The sequence below is a fragment of the Dromaius novaehollandiae genome, chromosome 7 (genome assembly GCF_036370855.1).
Source record: "Dromaius novaehollandiae isolate bDroNov1 chromosome 7, bDroNov1.hap1, whole genome shotgun sequence".
NCBI lineage: Eukaryota > Metazoa > Chordata > Aves > Casuariiformes > Dromaiidae > Dromaius > Dromaius novaehollandiae.
In genome coordinates this window covers 35,952,669-35,963,895 of record NC_088104.1, presented here as the reverse complement: position 1 = coordinate 35,963,895, position 11,227 = coordinate 35,952,669, and the positions used below count along the sequence as shown (strand labels likewise).

The window sequence follows — 11,227 nt, the reverse complement described above, 5'->3', positions numbered from 1 at the left end:
CTAAGATAGTAAATATTTCCCCGAGCCAACGCAGTGGGAGGGAAATTACAGTGCCCAGGAATATTGCTATTAAGGAGGCTCAAGGTCAGGGGTTAATGTAACAGGAGTTGGTCTAGCCAGAAAGGTCGGGAAAGATTGGCCTCATAAGTACAGAGCTGTTTGATGACTTTTAACTGTTTTGGGCAAGAAAAACATCTCTGCCCTTGTCTTTGGGAGACAGGGGACAAATGTTGAGGTCCCTTAGGGAACTGGTTGCTAAAAACTGATGGAGCAAATTCATGCATGAAGTGAGGTGTTCCTGTGCCATTAATGATCTGTCAGCTTTGACACAGCAGCTTTTAACCTGCTCCGGTATTTTGCTGTGCTTGATTTAAAAAAATTGTTTGTTAGGAGAATATAAATCTGCAGGATGCCACACTAGCTCAGTCAGAGCTCTGACAGCATGAGCTGAAGCATGTTGTACCTTTCCCAAAACCAATTCACATCAGCGCACACCCAAAAGAGGCTGAAACCTGGAGCGGTTCCCAAGGGCGACGGAGGGTGGGAAGGCGAGCCTGCCCATCACGTGTCTGGGAGGCAGCTGCCACGACTTCAAGAGCTTTGTCATTGCTGTTTAAAAAGCTAGTGGATATATTTTGTTTGTTTGTTTGTTTCTTGGTTTCCTTTCTTTCAGTTCCCATAAGATAAGGCATGTCCTGGTGGCTGTAAAACCCTAAAAGTAGGCAGGCTCTTCTAACGTTTACCTCGGGGCAGCTTGGTGAGGCGAGCGTGACCATCTTGACCCCTTGCTTTGCCTCTCCAAGCCACCAGACAGCAGCTGGGCCACCTAGGCGGCTGCTGGCGTAGACGCTGGCGCTCTCTGCACGCTCTCTGTGCTGACGCCGGGACCCAGGGAGGCTCACGGTCGGGCACTCTGTCCCTCAGCCTGGTGCACGGACTGCGCCTGAGCTCAGCAGTAACCACAACAACATGGCTCTGGGTTGGCTCGGAGTGAGGACAGGTGAGCTTATGCAATGAAAGTCATCCTGTCAGGGATGCTGCAGGAAAAGTGCGTCTTTTACTCAGAGAAAAAGAGTGTATTTTTCCTCTTTTCCGTAGCTCTAGGTATTCCTCAGATCCACAAGGCCGCTGGCTGCACTTCCTCGTGTGGCACAGAGGGAGGCAGAGTGCTTTCGGAAAGGCGTGCTTTTGCTCCGTGAGGAGGGGCTCAGTTATGGGGAGCCTGCGGGAGCAGTCAGGAGCACGCGATAACTGGGATCTCTCAGGAAACTTGCAGTGGGTTCCCAGCAGTCTGCAGAGTACGATGGCAGCTCTCAGCCAGCCTCATTCGAACATGTCACTACACAGAGCGTCGGTGCAAGTGACCGTGTGCTGGGATTAGCTGGTGATAAGCACAATTATGTGGCGTTTTGAAATGGCAGTCGCATTGAACCAGCCCCCAAAATGATGTATTCTTTGTCTGTGAGGCTACATCTAAGTACTCTGTAGCTGTTCATTGTCTCTTTGGGCTGCTTGAGTATTTCTTGCTCAAAAACCCAAAAAATCCCACAGTCTGTTTTCTGAATGAAGCAATTTCCTTTCTCAGGCAGAGAACCCTGAACTGAGCCAAAGCTAGTGAGAAAGAAGGTTCATCCCAACAAACACTGCAAGCTCATACTGTTTTAAGCACCAAAATATTTCAGAGGCAAGTTCCTCTGAAAACGGGTGATGTGCGTGTTATGACACTCCCGTTAATCCTCTTTTGGGGGTAATGTCATGCCTCTTTCTCAGAGGATATCAGCTTGGAGGTATGTCTAATTGTTTTGACTGGTATAAAATGTGGAAGAGCTGCCCTGGAAGGCCAGTCTGCCCATGCCTTGATGTGAAAGCTCGTAGACCTCACAAAAGTTCAATATTAATCGCAATAACTGATTGCAGACCCTTAATTCCTATCGGCACCTGTATCTCATTATGAACAAACAAACCCCTCCAGTGGAGCTTTTCAATGCTGCATGTATTGCTGATTGCTTCTCCACAGTGAGACGTACTTTCCCAGTGCAGCAGCCACATCATATAACGTGGGTTAGCATTATTCCACATTTCCCTTGCTCTTTCTGCAAGCTGCATATTGGACCACTTCCATTCTGCCTACTCTGGAAAAGTCAGCATACTTGAACTGCCGTGTGCAACGTGCATGCTGGTAGTCTCTTTCTTTTCCTGCAACGGTATATATACTTTGGCTTTGCAATGAAGGGTCTGTACAACACAGAGCAGGATAATCGGACAGATATTGGCAGGCATCTCATCAGTGCCAAGCCAATTAAACCATTAAACTTGATACAGTAAGCTTGATTACAACTTGCTTTCTGAGGTCCTCACCAAATATGCTCCTTAGAAGGGGGATATGAATAGAATATGCAGAAGGGGGCCCTGCAGGAGTAGCTGGAAAGCTTTGACATCCATGCTTCTGAGTAATTACATTGGTTTGGACTGTAATGCAGAAAAGATTTTTTAGTGCAAGCATTAGAAAACAACCGAAATTCTTTATGATATGAAATTAAATGATTTCATCCCAGATAAAACTTAAGACCAGCAAAAATTCTAATGCTTGATTGCTCTTGAGGTAATATTTCAAGACTTGAATCATTCTGTTTTAAAATACCTCAAGTTTACAATGATAAATCTATGAAGCACTAAAAATCCTACTCAATCAACTCTGGTTCTTGAAATGGCATCTGCCTTTGAGCTATAAAAATAACAGATGATTTTTTGATAGCTTATCAGTTAACAGACTGCTTAGTTAGGATAGCACATTTTTATGCTAATCTTAGGGCTGTGATGAGGGAGAGAGAGAAAGAAAATCTATAGTATTATTTTGTATCTACTTTAAGTTCAGCCTAGCTTTTGGAAAAGATCTGTCCTCTTCTAGGAATTGCCAGCCACACGAGGTTTTCAACACTCATCTGAATGGAGGTGGAATTGATTTAAACATGTTAAAGTGGTAATATATGTGGCTGTTTAATGGTGTCTCTTCTGCGCCACAGAGCAGATACATGAGGCGAGCGTGACAGGCGCTGAGCGCTTCCCGGCATGGCTGCCGCAATGTCTCCAACAGACCGGGAGAGCACGCGGCATCGCTGCCTCACGGAGGTTTCGGGTACCTTCGTCTTGGAGAGCTGGTGAAGCAGGCATCAGAAGCAGAGATGTGCCAAGCTGTCAGTCCTGTTGTCTGCCCTCAGCCCTGTTCCTCTCCGTGTTTTCTGGCAGAGATGGGAGTAGGCATGTAGTCTGCGCTGGTGGGATGCTTTGGGGGAGGGAAACAGAGGGGGCAGCACAAGGGGAAAGTACCTGTGCTTTTGGGTGTAACGTGCCAGATGTGCCCTCTCTGGTTTTGTGGTGGGCTTGCATTTGAGCAAAGATTCCTTTCATTTATCTGGTTTCTTGATTCCCTGAGATTGGGAGTAGTTTGGGGAAAAAATGACATTGCAACAAATCTGAGTTTGGTTTGGCATTTTGCTGGTGTGGGGTAGAAGTGATGGTCCTGTCCCCGCTTGGCCATCACGTACTGAGATACCATCACTTCTACTGCACACCACTCCCAGTGTTTCATGTTTTAGGAAAAGCTTGGGGTAGGGTTTTGTAATAATAAAATGAATCCACACGTCCACCTGATTTTGCTGGAATTCAAGGTGGGCAGGAGAAAGGTAATGGGTGGCTTGAATCTGATGTTCCTTCTTGGGATCGTTTCATATACAATTTCATAGCTCTGGAGAATAGAGGACTATTTTAATTGAAAAGCATCATGAGCATAAAAAAAAATCTCAGAAGGTCAAATTCCTTTAGGTCTGTTCTCTGCTACGCTGAACATGACTTCTTTCTCTTTTGTCTCTTGAGAAATGATCTTAAAACCTTATAAAAGTATCTCATGAAACATGAGACCTGTCTGCTGAGGTAAAGCTGATTCCTTTCCTCTGACACAAATGCGCCAACACCAGTCAGTCTGTTTGCTATCTCTGAAAGGGACAAATGGGAAGATTGGATGAAAAGGGACTTGAAATCTCTCTGAAATTGGTTCAGCCAGAGATTTGGGCTTTAGAGCTGCAGCTACATCAAGGTAGCTGCAGTAGAGTGGTTGCAAAGTAGCTGCAAAGTAGAGAATGGCCGGTAGCAACAATTTGTTCCAAATCGGCCAATGGCCAAGTTCTCTTGACGAATCCAGAGAGGAATTTTGTCATCCCTGTGCCAGAAGGTGGATCCTTCTGCTGTAGATTTGATCCAAAGGCAGGACTGTAGAGGATACCTGTGGATAAAGACTAAAACATGAAGATATGCAAGGTTGTAAATTAGTATATGTAGACCATGGAATTAGAGGTTTTTTCACCCTTAGTATCAAAACCAATGAAACACCAAGCTGGGGTGCATGCAAGAAGGAAAAAGGAGCAAGACTTATTGCTGCCTTACTTATAGTTTGGAGACTTCCTCAGGCTCCCTTTCAGACTGTCACTTTCAGACATGTCACTCCGCTCCCACGGGAAGGAGGAGGAACGGCCTTGGTCCGCCGCAGATCTTTGCATTCAGAAAATGGGCCAAAGTGGGCTGTAGGGGAGCAAACCCCACCCTTCCTCCCTTGCACCCGGGTGGGCTGGGGTTTGTGTGCACAATGCTGGACGTGCAGAAGAGATTTGCGTCTGTGGTTCCACACGGTTGTCTCTTTTAAGCGCAGCTATTTCTTTGCAGGAAAGTTTCCCTGAAGACTACCTTACACAAAGAGCATCCTTATCATTGACACAAAAATGTTAAAAAAGTTCAGTAGCCCAAATCGGCAAATAGTGCTGTGTTCTCGCAGATCCCCCCAAAATCTGGGTAGGCGCTTAAAAAGAAAATATCCTTCCTGTGACTTTTCTAGATATTTCTACTCTGAGTCAAGCCAAAAAGTCTGAAGAGATCATTTGAACATTTCAGTTGCCTGCATCTTGATCCAGAGATGCTTATCAGAAAAAAAATACTAAGGATATGAGAAAGTTAAATGACTTTTCCCCCACGTAGCCAAAGTTCTGGTAAATTCTGAGCTCATGCTAGGGCGAGGCAGGAAAAGGCTGCTTTCAGGAGTTCAGGCACCGTGCCGGCAACTTGCTAGTGGGTTTCTGTCTGGGCTAATCCTATCTCTCCCTGTCCTTCTGCACTTGTGAAGTGATGCAGCACCACAAGGGCAGCGTGACTCGCCTGCACATCCCGACTCGTCTGTATGCCTTCCCATCCTCTCGGCCTCCCAAACAAGGTGCTCCGTACTTACACAGACTGAAATTTGCTCAACCCCCTCTGCTAACCAGAGGACATTGAGAAGGGTGAAATTTTAAAAGAGCCTGCAGTTCCCGTATGCTGAACAGAGCATGAGAAAGAGTAATAGAAAATCTGTTTAAAACTGCAAAGTGTTTAAGTGGATAGAGCTGAAGACAGAGGTGAGAGTTTCTTGCTCTTCATTTCCAGAAAGAAGGAAGTCACTCGGGTTTCAAAGTAGCTATAATGAGTCTGTGTGGCAGAGGCAAGTGCTCGCATTAAAATATACTGCAAGAGTGTGTGGAACTTTGTTTTCATATAGGTTTCATGAAATCCAATGCTGTAAATATATGATAGCCCGTGTGATAGCAAATAACAAGGCTTTGAGTAGGTTGACGAGAATGAAAACTCTTGGGGAGCTTGGATTAAGGCTAAGTTGAAAGTAGCTGTACTTGCTGGATAGAGCTGAGATAAATGTCATTATCCAGGGCTTGTGGTAACTCTGTTTGTCACATGTGGCTTGTTGGTTACTTGAGATAGGTCAAATAAAATGTGTGCTAATCTTGCCCTCACAAGATTTCCTGGCATGGTCAGACCTAGGTGTTTTGAATGCTATATGTCATTCTGGTTTATCATTTCCTTCTTTCTAATATTTTTTTGCCTTAATTGTCCCCCAGTGTGAGACATACTGTGCAAAAGAGATGGTGTGGGCTTGTTTTCTGTGCGTGTGCGAGCGAGAGGGGAGAGAGAAACCTCACAGACACCGACCTGGGTCGTAGCTCTCCTATGATTTAAGCCCTGGTGTTTATACACAATCTTACTGGGGAACCGCAGGCGTGATCTGAGGCACTTCCCTGGGGATGTGATCTCCAGACAGATCATCTGTTAAACCAAGTTCATTTAATAGAGTGCGAATTCTCTGTTGCTGACCCAGCGGTCAGAGCAGATCTCAGTCACTGTCACCGCTGCTCAGGAAGCTCTTGCACGCCGTTAGTATTCAGCACAAAGGCTGGGCAATTTCTGTTCCTTTCTTGACAAATACTTAATTCACTGACAAAAGATGTTTCAGCAGGCCCAAAGGTGCTCACAGATTTTACTTGAATTTTGTAACTGGCTTCAGTTCTGAAAAACGATGGGATAATGGTCACAAGATTGGACAGAAAATCCAGTTCTGGATTCCTACCTCCCTTGCCTGCTTCTTGCTAGGGAGCACTCCTCAGTTTGCACAGAGAGAGCATGAACAACCAAGTCACTGTCCAAAGGCTATTTAGGTGTGAATGGCTCTTAGCTTTTTCCTACTGAAACTCTTCCATTTTCTATGGCTTAGATCTTAATTATGCCAGGCAGATTCATTTTTAAATGTACAAGACTTGCATTCAAGCCTCCATGCTTCCTTATTAGGGCAGCATCCTTAGCTGTGGTCTCTTACCTGTGTGGAAAGGGTCCTGTCCTCTGTGATACAGGACACCCAGAGCAGATGTTTCTGTCTTTCCTAGGCTGAAGTTGTTCTCTTCATATAAAATATTTATTTTTCAAATACATAGCAAGGACTGGGATATGGTTATTACTGGGTGATCAGTCACTGTCCTCTCTTTCAGTCCAATGAATTTTAAAGTATTTTTGAGAAAGCAGAACAGGTCCAAAAGGATCAAGCACTAGTAACATGCCTGGGTACCCACATCTCTGTAGCTAGGAAATATCTCTGGGAGTTCACCACCTCTTTGGGAGGCAGGTTCCCCTTGAAGGCCTCTCACCCCCACAGCAATCTGTGGATTGGTACCTTAGAAAAATTAGAAATTAAATGTTGGAGGGGTTTTTTTCAGCACAGTAAGAGAAGCTTAAGGAAATGACTTCCTCATCAACATGAATCTTTCTTATTTTTTTCTTCTGCTATTGTAAGTCGATCTTTAGAGCTGATAAATGTGTTATTCGTGTGGTGCTCTTCAAAGTCTTGTGATACTGGGGCCAGCCTGTGGCCATGGTATTTAGCCTGGCTGTCAAGGTGTGGATCACACCGAGGTGATTGCCAAACGCTCTGCACTGAGACATTTTGAGAGCAACGACATTTCTCTCTGCAGAAAGGCAAGAAAACAAGCCATTCTCCTCTCCCCCTGCTGCAATGGTTTTTATTTTACACCACCAGAGATGACATACAATTTGATGAATTTCATCCCTTTTTTTTCTACCCACTTGAACTACTATATAAATATTAATAGCTAAACACATTGCAAACAGGTGGGACCCGTTCTGCCTCTGGAGAGCTGCCACAGCTAAGTGATATCTCAGATGGGGTGACAGAACTTTCCCATGTGGGCGCTGTCTCTCCCTGCCAGCCCCTCGGACACGCCTGGAGCTGAGAGCTCTTTGTTTTTTTGGGTTTTTTTCTTTTTATGGTATCGCTATAACAGTTTTTCTTGGTCTTTTAACAGCTCATTCAGAAGGGGAAGGACAGGGAATTAAAAGGCATTTTTTCATTACCTTTTCTAGTTAGTCTGATTTTTTCCAGCGGGGTTTGTTCCCGCTGACAGCAACGAACCCCCCGTTTTGTGTCTGAGGGCAGCGTCTCCAAAACAGTAAGAAAGAAGTATTCGTCTGTGGGCTGTAAGTTAAATTCAGCTTTCTACCACCTTGACTGTTCCTCTAACCCACATTGCAGGTACTGTGCAGGGAATAACTGTGAAGATCTACCTTGTGTGAGTAATTGTGAGAGTAGTGTGTAAATCTGTGATTTATCCCAATGCCTATGTGAGCTGGGCTCTTTTGGGCACCGTCCTGCCCAGAAGAGCAAAGGGAAGGGTATGGTTGCAAGAAGCTGCAGGTCTGAAAGGAAGGCTGAGAGGTGACAGGGATGCGATGTACCAGGGAAATAACTGGATCACCCAGTTACTCTTACTTATTCTATGGATATTTGCTCCACCCCTTCCTGATTGTGGCATTCATCCATCCTTCACTGTAAAATCTCAAAAGAGAAATAGTGTGTAGAACTGTTCATCACAGGCTGCTCACCTGTGCACTGTCTCCTTCTTCCATCTCTCCTCTCTCCTGTCCCCAGCTATTTCTATACAGCTAGGACCTGGCGACCAAGCACACCTGGGAAAACTGAACCTCTTACCTTAAGGCGTGAAGTCAACATAGGAGTTAAAGTGTGTTAAACCCCCTATATAGCGGTTCCCACTTGGCGCTCACGGAGACTCTTGGAGACGTGCCCCACGCTGGGGGATAGCGTACCGTGGGGTGGCTGTCGTCAGCTGCCCCCTCCTCTCCGGCGGCTCTCAGCCCTGCTGCCGCCCCAGCGGATTTGCGGCTTGGCGCGCTAAGGAGACCCTCTCGTGGGTCAGCCCGTGGCCTCGGCGCCGCGGAGGCTGCCCGGGGCGAGGGCCGAGGCCGAGGGAGCCCGGTTTCATGCCCTCCCCTCGCGGAGCTCCAGAGGCTCCGGCTGCTGGTGGGAGCACGGCCGCCTTCCCGGGGCCTCCGGGGCGCACAGAGCTTTCTGGCTGTTGCTGAGGAAGCGGTGGCCTTTCTCCTGAGCGAGACCATGCATGGACCTCCAGTGGGTTCCCTTGGGTTTGTTTCCTTGATTCGAAGTGATTTGTTTCAACAGAAGCCACCACCACATCACTATTTAGAATAGTTTCAAGTGAGACATTATAATTACTTTTTATTTCTCTTTTCATAAGAATCCAGAAAAAAAGAGAATTGTTTTTGATTGGGGTGTTTTTTTCAAAATCCCTTACAAAAATTAAAGACTCAAATTTTGTCTCTGGGAGCAAGAATACAAATACTAGTGATGTGCCACTAGCTTGGTGGCACCGTGGCGGCACAGCGTAGGAATGAAGCAGGGGCTTTTGGCAGAGCCTGTTTCCAATGCCTGCAAATAAAAATGCAGACAGTGTACTACAGCTGGGGTCTGAAGATTTACCAAGCTGACATAAGGCCCTGAGTTTGGTTGTTTGGGGTTTTTGGTTTTTTGAACCATCCAAACAGGCTGCCTCAAATCACACCTCATTTTTTTATTACTAGATTTTGAAGGCTGATTCTAGCTGAGGAGACTCTAGCATTCCTATTTAATGTTCTGATTAATGAGCGTAAACAATGCTTTTAAGATATTTTTTACCTGCATATAATCAAGCCATCTAGCCACCAGTAACTGCAAATGTCACAGATTTCAATGGTCTCTTTGGGACTTTTAATCTGTTTGCTTTTATAAAGGAGGTGATTTTATTTTTACATTAAGGAAGCATTAACATCATTAAATGGGCTCCCACTTTATGATAACTGCAAATGTCACATTGATCCAGAAAGATAAGAAAATGTGCTCGTCTTTGGAACAATATCCAAGGCAAGAGCAGGCAACCCACACTATTTGCATTAAAAAACAAATTGTATAAATGCAGAAGATTGATGTGCCATCTGTTCATGTCCTTCACTTTTCTGGCTCTTCTGTGTTGAGATATTTTTATGGAATAGTTACGTTTATTATTTTGAAAATGACTCACAGGTTAAAAAAGTTTACGATGGGTAATATAAGTTGAAGATACTGGTTTACAGTATTTCAGGTATAAAAACACATTAAAATTAGCTTCTATGCCCACGAACAAACTACAGTATTCTGCAGTCTGTATTACCTAGATCCTAGGATCTGAGTAAAAGACTTTACCAGCAACGCTAACAGTTTATGAGGTGGATCCAAAATATCTGACTTGTATATCGTACTTCTCAAGTAGCAGAGGGGAATTCAAGAAGGTATAGCATCTGGAAGGAGCTACTGGCCTGGCTTTGCAACAGGAAGGGAAATACTGGGGTGAAATTCATTTAAGATCAGGCTGTACTTTTTCAGTGAAACAGTTGTATAATCTCAGGTGAATGTGGTGAACAGAGCGCCGAATTGTCAAATATTTTGTCAGAATGCTAAGCAAAAATCCCAGACAGCAACTGCTGAGAAACCCTGCAAACTCAGAAGGATGTCATGAAGGAAAATTTCACGTCTCCCCACGATCCGCCTCTACCTCTTTCACATCACTCCTGCTTGCCCCACGCAGTCTTTCCCGTTGCCTGTAGTAATGCCAATTGATGCAGTCTTCTGCAGTATGAGTTTGTTTTCCTTTGTACCAAAACCCATTTGGAAATGAACGTTGTGCCAGAGGCCTCCGGAGCCGAGGCAGGAGGGCCGAAGGTCAGGGGGAGGCCGGAGCGCGGGGATCCTCGCAGCTTGCCCAGGGCCCTGAGGGCAGGGCTCTGAATTTGCGCAAAGCAGATTTGGGGTCCCGAGGATGAGCATGTGAGAGGCAGGGAGAGAGGGAAGGAAGGAAGGAGAGTACCTAGCTGCAGGAGGTGTTAGAAACCTCGGGTCTCCATGTTTTCTGATAATGGGGCCCATTCAGACCTTCGCAAGGACGGGCAGGAGGTGATGGCTGGGAGAAGCGGTCTGATATTAGTTATTCTGGGGTAAGAGAACCCACAAGCCCTGTGAGATCCTCTGCTTCTAGCAGGAGGAACGTCAGTAGATAGGAGAGGATTTACCCTCATTCAATCCAGGCTGTTGTGCATCTCAAAACGTGAACTTCCTGGGAAAGGGTTTTGCCATTCCTCGCTATTCGTGTACTCATGACTGTTACTACTGTTACTTTGCTAGCCACCCGTTTCTGTTTGGGTAGCTGCTGGCCTGAGGCAAGCAGAGCTCACAGGTGGCTCAGACAGACCAAATAAAAGATTGCGGTAGTTGTTACAAGTGTTCATACGTGTGAAGAGAAGTTCTTGTTTATCTGCATTCAGTCACTGAGGACAACTGAAAGGAGGGAACGTCACGCGCAAGCTGAGAGACGAACAATAATTAAAAGGTATCTCAGCTCCTGTACCAGAACTTCCCAACATGCTTTTGTTACAGAAATGAACTTTAAGATACTGCTCTGTTTATCATGTATAAACGGCTTTCTGAAAGAGGGTGGAAATGACTATTTCAGATTTAAATATA

General features: G+C 45.4%; 1 long non-coding RNA gene across 1 annotated transcript in view; it reads left to right on the top strand.

The window, feature by feature from the left end:
- The first annotated feature begins 805 nt into the window (after window positions 1-805).
- Window positions 806-11,227, top strand: part of LOC135328879 (uncharacterized) — a 126,947-nt gene continuing 116,525 nt past the window's right edge. The window contains exon 1 of the long non-coding RNA XR_010390032.1: window positions 806-1,000. This is a non-coding gene — a long non-coding RNA (uncharacterized LOC135328879). The remainder of the gene's footprint in view (window positions 1,001-11,227) is intronic.